We start from the raw sequence: 14,710 nt of genomic DNA on the forward strand, positions 1-14,710 counted from the left end.
AAATCCAATCCTTTTGTTTTATACTTTGCATGCCTTGTGTGAAGATTATTCTAAGAAGATTTCTTTATATTCATGACATCAAATTTTTCCATATCTTGGTTTTCATTAATATTACCATAACATTACTCCTAATTACTCTTGGACATATGATATTGTGTTTTTATAATTAATAATTCATAGGGTGCTTTCTCTAGTAGAGGTTTTATTATACATCTATTAATGATGTAGCATAAAATATTGACTGCTTCTGCCTCAAACGATTTAGAAATATCATTAATTATTAACATGATTCTTGTTGCACCTTTTAGTGTTCTGTTCTTTCTCTCAACAATACTATTTTGTTAGGAATCTATAAGTGTTGAAAATTTTTGATTACTTTCATTTATCATATAATATTTCAAAAACTGGGAGTTCTCAAACTCTGTTACATGATTAGATAAATATGTTGGTTACTTGAATATTTAACTCTCTATAGTTTTTTTCACAAGTAGTATGAATACTTTGAAAGTCTCATCTTTTCAAGCAAGATACAAGGTCTAGGTGAATTTTAAATATTCATCAACAATTATAAATATATACCTCTTTCCCCTGCTTTTGATTCTCATAGGTCCATATAGATCTATACGAAGCAATTTTAGTGGTTGAAGTATACTCACCATTTTCTTTAAATTGAATGAATATTTAATATGCTTTTCTTGTACAAGAATCACAAGGAGGTATTAGTCTAGGGGGCAACCTACAACTGCGGATCCCAGAGTAGAGATCCCGCTAGGACTTGTAGTTCCACAGTTTGTAGTAGCCCATCCAGCTAGAGAAGCAAAAGACACTGGGCTAATATTTTAGATTATCTCCACCCAGGTTTGTAGGGGCCTAAGAAAGGATGATTTCAAGTTTTCCATGAGTTGTAAAAGAAGAATCCATAATTTGGGCTTGATAGAGGCTCGTGGTATGGATTACACCACTTTTCATATTGACCGAGTATCCAAACAGTGGTGGAGAAGGGTTATATTAAATCTAGGATAGCTGAATCTCTACCTATGACATTGACTTAGTTCTCTTAGGCCTTCTTAGAGAAGTATATACCTCTCAACTTGCGAAAGTATCTGAGGGATCAGTTTACAGGATTAGAGAAGGATTTTATGGCAGTTACTAAGTATGAGGCGAGGTTTCTTGAGTTATATAGTCTTGACACTATGATTCTATGAACTGAATATGAAAGAATCTGATGTTTTATTAGAGGGATAAGACTTTTTGTTCATATGGCTTCTCAGAGTCTAGTTTCTAGGGAATATATTTTATAGATATTATTAATTATGCTAATAATATTAAGAAGATGCATCGTAAGGCCCAAGGGGGTAGTAATAAGAGGCTGTACCAATAGGATAGCAATAGCAATAGTAGGAGCCATAGCAACACGTAATTTAAAGGTAGATGGTTTTAGGGAATGCACCCCTAGTGTAAGTCTTATCAACAACCTCAGTCTAGTAGGTCCGTTTAGGTAACACTTTAAAATTTTGATGAGGTTAGTGCAGTTATAGTGACTATAGTAATCAGAACATCAGTCAATCCTCAAGGGGTGAACTGTCAGGGTCTTTGGGCCGAGGTGGCCATTCTAGGTCAGCCGAACCTTTTAGATAGAGTAGAGTGCTCGGTACATATTATTATTGTGGTATAGTTATCCATTTTTCCAAAGTTTTTCCCTAGTATGGAATAATTAATCCTTCAGTGTTGAGTATTGATCTGATCAAATCATTACCACCTCCAGCTAGGGGTGGTCCCTGGGGTTCTAGAGGTGGCCCGTGAGTAGGTTGGTCAGGCACCTAGTTTGAAGACAGACAAAGTCACTTATAGGATGTTTTGGTTAGGTCAAAGGTTAAGGCTTTGAATGCTATTATTGCAGGTATGATCATAATTTACCATCATCAAGCCTTTGCTTTATTTGATCCAGGCTCCATGTATTCTTATATGTCCTCTTATTATGCACCATGATTGGGGTTTGGGAGTTGTTGTCTATGCCTATGCGTGTAGCTACTTTTGTGGGTGATTCTTTAGCAGTGGATCAAGTATATTGTGACTGTTTGAGAATATGACACTTAGTCTAACCTTAATGTATTAGATATAGTAGATTTCAATGTTATTCTAGGTATGGACTGGTTATCCATCTATCATGTGGTCTTGTATTGCTTAGCCAAGACTGTTACCTTAGTCATGCCTGGCATACCTGTGGTTATGATAAAGGGTTCTTTTAGTTGTGCACCGATGGTGATTATTTCTTATGTTTATGCTAGGAGACTGGTTTCAGGGGTTGTGAGTAATTTTCTTATTATGCTTGTGATGTTAGGGCTGAGAGTTCTTTCATTTAATTCTATTCCGATTATTCATAACTTTCCTATTTTTTTCATACAACCTACATGACCCTCCTACTGAGCATGATATTAAGTTTATGATTAAGCTTAAGCCGGGCACTTGACCTATTTCTTTGGCACCTTACTGTAGAACTCTGCCGAGTTAAAGGATCTAAATACTCAACATTAGGATTTCTAGGTATGGGCTTTATTAGGTCAAGTATGTCACCTTAGGATGCTCCTAATTCTGTTCGTGAAGAAGAAAAATTGTTCTATATGTATGTGTATCGACTACAGGCAACTAAATAAGGTAACAGGGAAGAAGAAGTATATTATGCATCATAATATTGATATATTTTTCTAGCTTTAGGGTGCGACAGTGTTTTCTAAGATTGATTTAAGGTTAGTGTAATACCCCACAAAGTCTTAAGTAAGTTTCTAACTATTCATCAGATGTGTAAAGGCCCAGAAGTGATTATTCTAAACCATAGATAAGTGTCATAATCATTTACCCAGTGTGAAATGCTTTCAATACAAATCATGGTCTTAGGAGTCATTTAGAGCAAAGTTGAGTTGAGAGTATTTGTTATCGATTGAGTTTTAGTATTCGAGCATACAAGGGTCAACTTTAAACGAGTATAAATTCTAGCATATATAGAGTTTTAGAGATCAAGACACACCAAATGATATATATTTGAGTCCTATTTCTAACACATCTAATTATACATTAATTTGATACTGAAGTAGAAAGTTATGCTAATTTTACCTGAGCCTGTCTGTTAGCCAAAAAATGACAACTTGAGTTGACGTGATATCAACTGGTTGATGACGTATCAACTAAAGTCATCAACCTTAGCTAGTAAATCTCAAAATAGGCCAGAGTTTGATGACCAGAGTTGATGAGCTGTCAACTGGTTGAAGATCCATCAACTAAAGTCATCAACCTTAACCAGTAAAGCTCACGGCTCATCAATTTAGGTCGCCAATCTTAGGCCTATTTTGAGATTTATTGGTTAAGGATGACGACTATAGTTGACGCATCATTAAATAGTTGATGGCTCATCAACTTAGGTCGTCAATCTTTGGCCGACAGACACCCTCAGGTAAAATGAGCATAACTTTGTACTCCAATATCAGATTAAGGTAAAATTAGATATGTTGGAAAGAGGATTTAAATTCCTTTCATTTGGTTGGTCTTGATCTCTAAAGATCTATAAGTTATACTCTTTAAAAGTTAAGTCACTAGCCTTAATCTATAAAGCTCAAAATAGGCCAGAGATTGGCAACTTGAGTTGATGAGCCGTCAATGAGTTGATGGCCCATCAACCAAGACATCAAAATTTTTTTTTGAATTTTTTTTAGTTTTCTTAGGGGTGTTTGATCCTTTCCTTAACTAAAACTCCTTTCCCATTACATAAATCACACAATAAACATTATTTACTTAGTGTTTAGTAAGTTCTCATCACTCTTTCTCCTCTCTGCTCTCAAGAGAAATAAAATTAGAGTTTCTTCCCAAAGTTTAACTTCCAAGGCTTTAAACTCAAATTAACCTTTAAGATATCTATATTCTTAGGTATGTGGGGTTTGAAAAAGGGTTTCCTTTCACCTTTTCCCCCAAAACTTCATTTTTATAATTGATTTTATGAATTTGCTTAATAAGGTTCGTACTCATTCTACACAATTTGAAACTATGATGCTCTCTTATGAATGAAATTGTATTTATTATGAAAATTCATGGTTTATGCATATTTTTGCTTGTATGGTTGATCTCATGAAGTGCATTTTAGTGTTATTAACATGAAATACCATAAATTGGTAAATACATATAATTTTAGCATGATTCATTCAGTTTACAAGAAATTCAAACTTGCCATTTCAGATTATAAATCATTACAACATGATTACAATGTCATTTTTTGTTTTATGATCTCAAATATGATACAAAATTTACATATTTACTTATGAACATTATTTAACAATAGAAGCATGATTTTTTTCAGACTTATAAGTCTATATGCTTACTTTTGGTGAATTTCATATATTATGAACATTAGTATATTTTGGAACTAGTATTTAGCACAAGGGTAAGGTAGGTTCAGCGCACATAAATTCCCAAAAACTATATTCTACCGTAGGTTAAAAGGTCCTAGCCAGAGAATGTCTTCCTTGCTCAAATGGGCCAGCTTAGTGATCACTCCTATCATGGTTCTATATCGATGGAAAGATATAGAGCAACCCTCTTCAACATGGGTCAGACGTCAGAATCCATGATGCTTACATGATTTATGTCGGTTGAAAGAATCTCTCAAAGAAATATTGATTTCAGAAACTAAGTGTAATTCTAACTAACTTTACTAGATTATGTTTTACTACTTATGGATTATGTTATTTTGGATTTCAGTTCTATTCATGAACATGGTGAGTCTATCTATACTTAGCATGCATGTTTTAAGCTTATGATTTATATCAGTTTTTACTTATTGCATTCATTCCATACACTCAGTATATTCCAGGAGAACTGACCACACATATGTTTGTGTGACTACATTATGTCATAATATAGGTATTAATTGTATCTCATAGAGTCATGATTAGGAAGTTTGAATCTTTCAACCAACATGTGATGAGTTCTATTTATTAGATAAGTCAAGTCAGTTATAGTTCTAGTATTTTATTTTGGTTTCTTTGTAGTGATTAGGTATAACTAGGGGTCATGTACCAACTACCTATAGTCAGTATTAGTAGAAGTTTCATAGATAGTCAGTTAGAGTTGATGTATTCAGTTTTAGTTTTGTTTTGTATAATCTGTATTGTACTCTTTTGATAGTAATTTATCAAAATATGTTATCTCATGATTTTGATTCCTATCAGTAAGTCTAGCTCTTCTACATGTTTAATTAGTTTCTCATGCATTATGCTAGTGCCATGGGTTAGCTTGAGATTACTTGTAGTCCTAAGCTCCGTGTGATTTCCATGGTGTAGTCTCGGGATGTTTGAAACATGGTATTAAAGCATAGAGTTCAAGTGTCTTAGGGTGTCTGTGAATTCATTTCTAGTAGATTATTGCAAAATGGTACAGAGACGTCTGTACTTTTCTTTGAGAGGTGACCAGACATTTAGGAAATATTTCTCTTTCTTCATACTCAAATCTAATAGTAAAGTTGTCCTCTTAGAAACTCACGTTGATTTGTGTGTTACTCTATAATCCTCTAACTATGACTTATATTTGAGTTAGTGTAAGAAGTAAATTTTAATTCCTCCCGATATGACACTCTCAGATTAACTATCAGAAACTTTAGAATTGCACAAAGGGATTGAGATGACCCCCTTAGTGTGTTTTAAGTCCTTTAGTTTGAATGCTTATGTCCTCATACATATGAGTTGTACAGTTATGACATAAATATAGTATGTATGCAAATTCCTCTTTGACCTTTCAATACAGATAACACCTATGAGAAGAGAGAGTATGTACCTATATTATTGAATAGAGTTTTCATTCAAGGGATAGTGTTACTTAGGGTGTTATGATCCATAAGTGGTAGAACAACCTTAGAGTTAAGAGTATGGATTTAAAAGTTTAGTGACAAGAAAAGCGGTGATAGTAATTGGTTGAGAGTATATTGATGGATCTATTTATGATATCAAGTTAGGATTGAGGTGATGTGTATTTTTGAATTAACTAAGGGGTAGTCAGTGTGTTGTATATTTTATTGTAGAAGGTAGAGGTTACTTGGGGTATGATTGAATTAAGAGAGGAGTTCTTGATGGATTTTCATTTTTTTTGAAAATCATAGGTCATTAATAAAAGTATTAGGTTGTTATTGTTAATATGTAATTCCCTTTGTGATTATAAAAAGAAAATTGGTTGGTGCTGATGTTGGGTATATCTATGCATTCTAGCGTCACTATTCTAGCCTTTTTAGCCTTGTGTTAAGGAAGATTCTAAGATATAATGGGTTATAATAAGATAAATGTGTTAAAACATGTATTTATATGGTTCAAGGTGAATTCCAAGCAAGTTTGTACCAAAAAGAATCAATTAGAGTTCAATAGAAAATACTAGTCGTTCTAGAGTAAGCTAGGGGCTTGTCTAGCCTCTCTTGTTGGATCCTATCGCATTATATGTGTTCCTTATGGTTTTAAATGTGTTATTATATGTTGAACTAAGTTTTATGAGTTTACAAGGGTCAATTGGATCAAGACAAGAGTCAAAACCACAAGTTAAAGATCAAAGTGAAATTTGTCTATGCTTAGCTCTTGTTTCTATTTCGTCGTGTTGGATGTTGTGTTGTTTTGAGCTCTAAATTATTGTGTTTAATGCTATAGGATGCTTGGTTAATGGATAATGATTATAAATTAAGGATATAAAATCTTCAAATCAGTGGAAACAACTCAAAAAGGATTGGAATGGATCACGGAAGCACAAAACACAGCTTGACGCCAATTTGGATACCTGAAAAGTATTGGGAGAGTGAGGGTGCGTGGAAAGTAGTGTGAGCGCGTGAGATACATCAATAGACTCAGAAGTGACCCAAAACAGTGTGTACCTATGATATACGTAGGTCACATGCTCCATTCTGGCGTAATATAGCATGCGCCGCATACTTTACTTTAGGGGTCCAATGCCTTAGAGAAATTTAAGAAGCCAACTTCCAGTGAGTGCATGCGAATATCATGCAATGCATGCTCCACTCCACACCTGGGAGTTTTGCTCCAATTCTACTCTAACACGGACCTGGCTTACCCTTATGCTATAAATACATTTTGTATCACTTTATTACATACTTCTGGATATATTTTGGAGATCAAGGGGTTGCTACAACTTCATAATTAGGTTTTTATTAATTTCATTTAGTTCATACATATTTTTAGTCGTTAATTACAACCTTGTGATTGCGATTATGACTATGCATGGCTAAACGCCCTCTTTCTGGGGTTGAAGCCAAGAACATGAGTATTATTGCTATGGATTAAGTTTGTTTTCTTTACTTATCACTGTCAGTTATTTGTTTATTCTTATTTTAATTATTTTGAGGATTGATCACCTTTAGAATACATCAATTGTTGACTTTGTGAACTTGGGAGAGGGAATAGGGAGATAGAACATAGGAATAAGCAGATTATGGTTTATTTTTCTTTATGAAATAAGATATTCAAACTAGTATCTAGGACGGGAATGTACTTAGATACCATACTTAATGCATATGTAGGATGATATTTGTAAAGAACTTAAGTGAATTATTACATCCCTGCTCAATGATGTAGGTGTAAGGTTCAACTTAGGTAAACGATTATAGGTTGGGAAATCGTAATCATGCAATAAACCCTACGAATCATCAACCACGATAAGTAGATTAACGAATGAAGTTCAAGACGTAATATGATTGTTCGAAGTGAACACTGACTTTTATCCTATTGATTTTCTTTAAATCTTTACTTACATTTTTTTTATTTTCTTTGCAATTATAAACTACAAACTCTCTTTTTGGTCATGCTTGCATCAATTGAATCTAAAATATGAACTGAAATTAAATCGTTGCCAAATCTTGTCTCTGTGTGATCGATATTCGGCTTTCTTGAAGGCCACTATATTACTTGTCAAACCATGTACACTTGTGTGTGCTCCTGAGTCGCAATAAGTTTTTGGCACCATTTTTGGGGAGTTGTTAGTTGGAAATTGTTTATTTTAGTTTTATTTTTAGGTTTATTTGGTGTTTTTATGCTTGGTCTTGGTTTTGTTTTTGCAAGAAATAGGTTTTAAGTTAATAAGCTGGCAAAGGATCGGGAGTTGGTAGAACCAAGCCCGGAACCCGAGCAACTATACCATCAACATAGGAGACAAACAATCCTTCTCCCCAGAATTCCATAAATCTAAGAAGTTCAAGAGAATACTGTTCCTATGGCTGAACAACAAGCAGCCGGTAGGAAGGTTAGGGAAGTGGCAGTCCCACTTTCAATGAACTTGACTTCACCAATTCAAAGACCGACAGCTGAGGGGAATTTTAAGTTGAAAAATAATATGGTGCAGCTTCTTATTAGCAGTGGATAGTTTGCAAGGATTTCACACAAGGATCTATAAGTCTGTAAAACCCTGATTTACTGAACCGAAATGCTATACGGTGCTTATGACCCCGTGGGACCACAAACTAACCTATGAATGATATCTGTACCTGTATACTGCAAATCATAATATAATAATGCGGAATACATGGAACTGTAAAGCCATAAGGTTCAACTGAATAAAATTATGTGGGCGAAAATACCCAAAAAAACTGAATCTAAACGTAAATCTGAAAGTAAATCCGAAAGACTCTAAACTGTCTGAATAAGGAGTTGAAAGAACATGTCTCCAACTAACTCTATAAAACTGAACTGAAGAATAAATAAATGAATCAAATCATATTGTCCTCGAATCAATGATGATTTACTGTGTCTCTGCGACTGGAATGCTACCGCTACTGCTGGGCTGGAGCTCGTCTCTCAGAACCTATAGTGTAACATGAAAAGAAAGAACCATATCACAAATGCGTCAGTACAACTGGAGTACTGAGTATACGAGGAAGGTAGGCTGAACATAAAGGGTTTCATGCATGAACAACACTGATTGACTAATATGAATGTGGGAGTGCAAACACACATATATAGAAACTGGGATCGTGAATACGTGATAGCATGACTTGTAAGATAATACATGGTTTACTGATAACTGTCCTGACTGATATTGAAACTGATAACATGGACGACTGTATCTGACAGTCCTGTATATACTGAAATCTGAAGAACGCCCTGAGTTCTTTTACTAAGACTGTTACTGAAATTGATAACATGGATGACTGTATCTGACAGTCCTGTATATACTAAAATCTGAAGAACGCCCTGACTTTTTTTATTGAGACTGATATTGAAACCATGGGAAAGTAGTGTTTAACCGACATGCCCCATGTATGCCGTTATGGTTAAGCTGGGGTCTAATCTCTACCCCGACTGGAGGGGTAACAATACCGCGGCACTGGTAAGGACAACTATGAGTGACCCTTATCTGGTGGGTACTCAATGAGAATGGTGGGAACCCTAAACTGACGGGTTAATCCACCTCATCAACCCTAAGCTGACGGGTTAAGATGTCTCAACCTACGCTGGCTACATAGTTCTGGAACACAAGGATAGCTACTAAGAATCACACCCTGAACTGGTGGGTGAGTTCCCATCCTTGGGTTCACTTGGTCCTAACCTCTACTCCCATATGGAGGGACTGGACATGAATAACTAACTTTGACTGTGCATGACTTAATCTTACTGAATTCCGTTGACTGGCGGAATGTTATTGATATCTGACAACTGACTAATATCATGAGGTTTTCCTGAGTCACATGACTGACTGAAGTTTATGGAATCATAGCTTGAGTTCGGATATCGTGAAACATGACATGGATATAGGCACACAGCTATAGTTTTTGGGTACAAGTGCCCCCAGGACTCGATGGAAGGAAACTGACACACATGGCTGACTTGATCATAAGAGTAGAGTCCATAATATATAATATCATAAGTAGGGATCTCATACTATGCATGGTTATCAACAATGTATTGCATGGAAAGGATTTCATATCACATGGAAGTACTTGCACAATCTTAATATCATGTTCATTGCATAATCATATTGGCAACACATACTAATAGCATGGAAGTTCATGTGGGTTGCATGGTTATCATACATCTTGTTCATAAGTAGGATTTGCAAGTAAATATAGCATAATCTCATAAGAATAGTTCATGGTTATTCCAACAACATTTACAAGGCACATTAACAACATAGAAGTCATTGGAACGTAAGGGCATATCATGAATCCTTCACTTAGTCACAATTTAGCTATATTGCATGATTTCTAGTTCTTTAGGCATTTTATCAAACACCTTACATGCACATCTTAAGCATAGGTGAACTCATCAAATTATACATCATGAACAACCAAATTTACATGTTTCCAACTCATATGATATCATGAATTCACAAAAACATATAAAGATTCCATCTTGGGAATCACCCAATATCAACAACATGATCATCAACACCCAACAATATAGAAATTATACTTTATAATGAAAAAGAGGAAAACAATCAAGCATCAACATGGGTATGATCATATCACCAAAATCAACCAAGATTTTGTATTTTAAAGATTGATTCTTGAACTCTATGAATGAATTGAATCCATAGATGAACACTACGCATACCTTAGAAGGAAGATTCTTGATGATTGACGAAGGAATTTCCTTGAAATCGGATCTTCAAGCTTACTTATGCAACCCTAGTTGTTTTTCTCCTTTAGTGCTCTTGGATGATGAACTTTGAGATGAAAATAAGGTTGTAATAGGTTTAGAAGTTATATGTTCAGTAGGGTTAAGTTTAGGGTTGGGTGGTACCTAACCAATCGCCTATTCTTGGGTTAGGCGGCGCCTAACCAATCGCCTATGCTTACTGTCTCTCACGAAAATGGGCATAACTTTTTGCTCGGGTATTGGATTAAGGCAAACTTGGTATCGTTGGAAAGATAATTCGATTCTCTACAATTTGGTGGGTTTAAACCAGCCAAAATACCACATTAATCTTGAGTTATACTCGTTCAAATATGACCCTTGCAAAATCAAACACTAAAACTTGATGGATTCAAAAACTCTTAGCTTGTATTACCTTAAGTGACTTATATAAACATGCTTAATGCATCATAAGCTATCCTATCACTAGGATATTCATTGTAGTCATGTACTCAAGTATGAATCATACAATTAGAAACATGCGGGGTATTACAATATCTCCCCCTTGGGAACATTCGTCCTTGAATGAGAATTTACTGAGAAGGGATATAAGACAATAGAACCTGAACTGAACATGAAGAAATGAAACTTGATCTCATGACTGGCATGCTAAACATACTAAAATCATGCATATCTGATGCATAGACAACTGATACATGAATGCATGACTGAGTATGAAACGGTTAATAGGTACCAAGTTTATACTGGAAACATGAACATGAAACTTAATAAGCTTAAGGAGAACTGTTACCTTGAGCTTGATATGAATTGGAGGGGAAGAGGTGAGGATACTTGGTACGCATATCTGCTTCTTCTTCCCAAGTATCTCCCTCATGAGACTTATTTCGCCAAAGAACCTTGACTAGAGGGACTTCTTTCTTCCTCAATCTACGAATCTGATAATCTAAGATTTCAACTGAAATCTCTTCATAAGAGAGGCTGTTCTGAATGTCGATGCTCTGAATAGGGGCAACAGCTACTGGGTCACCTATGCACTTCTTTAGCAAAGAGACATGGAAGACTAGATGGACTGAGGCTAGATCTGAAGGCAACTCAAGCTTATAAGCTACATTTCCAAAGCGACAAAGAATTCTGAAGGGATCGACATACCGGGGACTGAGTTCCTTTTCTTTCCAAACCTCTTCACTCCCTTCATGGGAGAGGTCTTAAGATAGACATAGTCATTGACCTCAAACTTGAGATCCTTTTTACTAACATCTGAATAGGACTTCTGTTGGCTCTAAGCAGCTCGGAGTCTCTCTCTGATCAGCTAAACTTTCTCTAAGGCGTCGAATACTAAGTCAAGACCTATGACTGAGGCCTCACTAACTTCAAACCAACCAATTGGAGACCTACATCTCCTACCATAGAGAGCATCGAATGAAGCCATCTGAATATTAGAATAATAGCTATTGTTGTATGCAAACTCAATCAAAGGCAAGTGGTCGTCCCAACTTCCCTTGAAGTCAATTGCACACGCCCTTAGCATATCTTCAAAAGTTAAATGGTCCTCTCTGCTTAACCATCTGTCTGAGGATGAAATGCTGTGCTGAGATGGACTTAGGTACCGAGACCCTTTTGGAATGCTTTCCAAAAATAAGAAGTGAACTGGGTACCTCTGTCTGAGATGATAGATAGCAGAACACTGTGTAATCTGAATAACTCCCTGATATAGAGTTTGGCATAATCCTCGATGGAATAAGAAGTACGAACAGGAAGGAAAAGAGCTGACTTGGTCATTCTATCTATAATGACCCAGACTGAATCATGCTGATGACGAGTTCTAGGCAAACCCATCACGAAGTCCATGTTAACTTCTTCCCACTTCCAAGTAGGAAGGGTGAACTCTTGCATGGAACCACTAGGTTTCTGATGCTCTACTTAACCTGCTGACATGTAGAGCACTTAGCCACAAAATCTGCAACATCTCTCTTCATCCCACTCCACCAATAGATCTCCCGCATGTTGTGGTACATCTTAGTGGCCCCTAGATGAATAGAGTATCGTGCACCATGCGCTTCTGCAAGAATTCGCTGCCTCAATTCATGTACACCTGGAACACATAGACGACCCTGACAATGAAGAACACCATCTCCCCCTTGGGAGAAAACCTCGACTTTTTGATTCTGAACTGACTCTTTGAGCTTGACAAGGCTAGGATCCCTGTCTTGTTTCTCTTTCACCTTGGACACTAGAGATGACTCTGAACTACTATGAACACATACACCACCCTCTGAAGAATCAACCAAGCGAACGCCTAGTCTGGCAAGCTGATGGATATCCTGAGCCATCTTTTTCTTACTATCCTCCATATGAAAAATACTACCCATGGAGAGTCGACTGAGAGCGTCGGCCATAACATTGGCCTTGCCCGAATGATAAAGAACACTCATGTCATAATCTTTCAAGAGCTGTAACCACCTTCTCTGGCGAAGATTGAGATCTTTCTGGGAAAAGACATACTGGAGGCTTTTATGGTCTATGAAGACATCTACATGAACTCTATAGAGATAATGCCTCCAAATCTTCAAGGCAAAAATTACCGCTGCTAACTCAAGATCATGAGTAGGATAATTCTTCTCATGTAACTTTAACTGTCTGGAGGCGTAGGCTATGACCTTACCATGCTGCATGAGGACACAACCTAAACCCACTCTGGATGTATCACAATAGACTACAAAACTATTTGAACCATCTGGAATAGCTAGAACTGGAGCAGAGGTAAGTCGAGTCTTCAACTCTTGAAAGCTCTTCTCACATGAATCTGACCACTAAAACTTAATCTTCTTCTGAGTCAATCTGGACATAGGAGATGCAATAGAAGAAAATCCCTTGACAAACCATCTGTAATAGCCAGCGAAACCCAAGAAACTCCTAATATCTAATGAGATATGGGTTTGGGCCAGTTTTTTACTGCCTCGGTTTTCTGAGGATCTACTCTAATGCCATCATCGGAAACAATATGGCCAAGGAATGCTACTGATCTTAGCCAAAATTCGCACTTACTAAACTTAGCGAATAACTGGTGATCCCTGAGAGTCTGAAGAACAATCCTGAGATGGTCTGCATGATCACGCTTTGTGCGAGAACAGACCAGAATATTATCTATAAAGATTATGACAAATATGTCCAAGTACTTCTTGAACACATGGTTCATCAAATCCATAAAAGCTGCAGAGGCATTAGTAAGACCAAATGACATGACTAAAAATTTAAAAAAACTATACTGAGTACAGAAAACTATCTTTGGAATGTCACATTCTCTAACTTTGAGCTGATGATAGCCTGATCTGAGGTCTATCTTAGAGAAATAACTGGCACCCTGAAGTTGGTCGAATAGATCATCAATCCTGGGAAGAGGATATCTGTTCTTGACCGTGACCTTATTGAGTTGACGATAATCAATACACATCCTGAGAGAACCGTCTTTCTTGCGCACGAATAATACTGGCGCACCCCATGGGGAAACACTGGGTCTGATGAATCCCTTATCTAAGATATCCTTCAACTGATCTTTTAGTTTCTTGAGTTCTGCTGGTGCCATTCTGTATGGTGGAATAGAAATAGGTCGAGTATTCGAAAAAAGGTCTATGCCGAAGTCTATTTCCCTTTCGAGAGAAATGCCTGAAAGATCTACGGGAAAGACATCTGAGTATTCATTAACAACAGGGACTATTTCAAGGCTGGGAGATTCAGAACTGGAATCTTTAACATGAAAGAGATGATACACACACCCCTTAGAAATCATTTTCCTTACCCAAAGGTACGAAACAAGTTAAACTTTGAACACTGAAATGCTACCCTTCCACTCTAGGACGGGCTCATTCGAGTACTAAAATTGAACTATCCTGTTTCTGCAGTTGACTATGGCATATCAAGAATGAAGCCAATCCATGTCGAGAATGACATTAAAATCAATCATCTCTAACTCTACTAAATCTGCTGACATGGATTTCTGAGATATCATAACCGGACAGTTCCTGTATACCCGCCGGGCTATGATGGTTTTACCCATTGGGGTAGAGACTGATAAGGGCTCTACTAGGACT

The sequence above is a fragment of the Capsicum annuum genome, chromosome 7 (genome assembly GCF_002878395.1).
Source record: "Capsicum annuum cultivar UCD-10X-F1 chromosome 7, UCD10Xv1.1, whole genome shotgun sequence".
NCBI classification, from domain to species: Eukaryota; Viridiplantae; Streptophyta; class Magnoliopsida; order Solanales; family Solanaceae; genus Capsicum; species Capsicum annuum.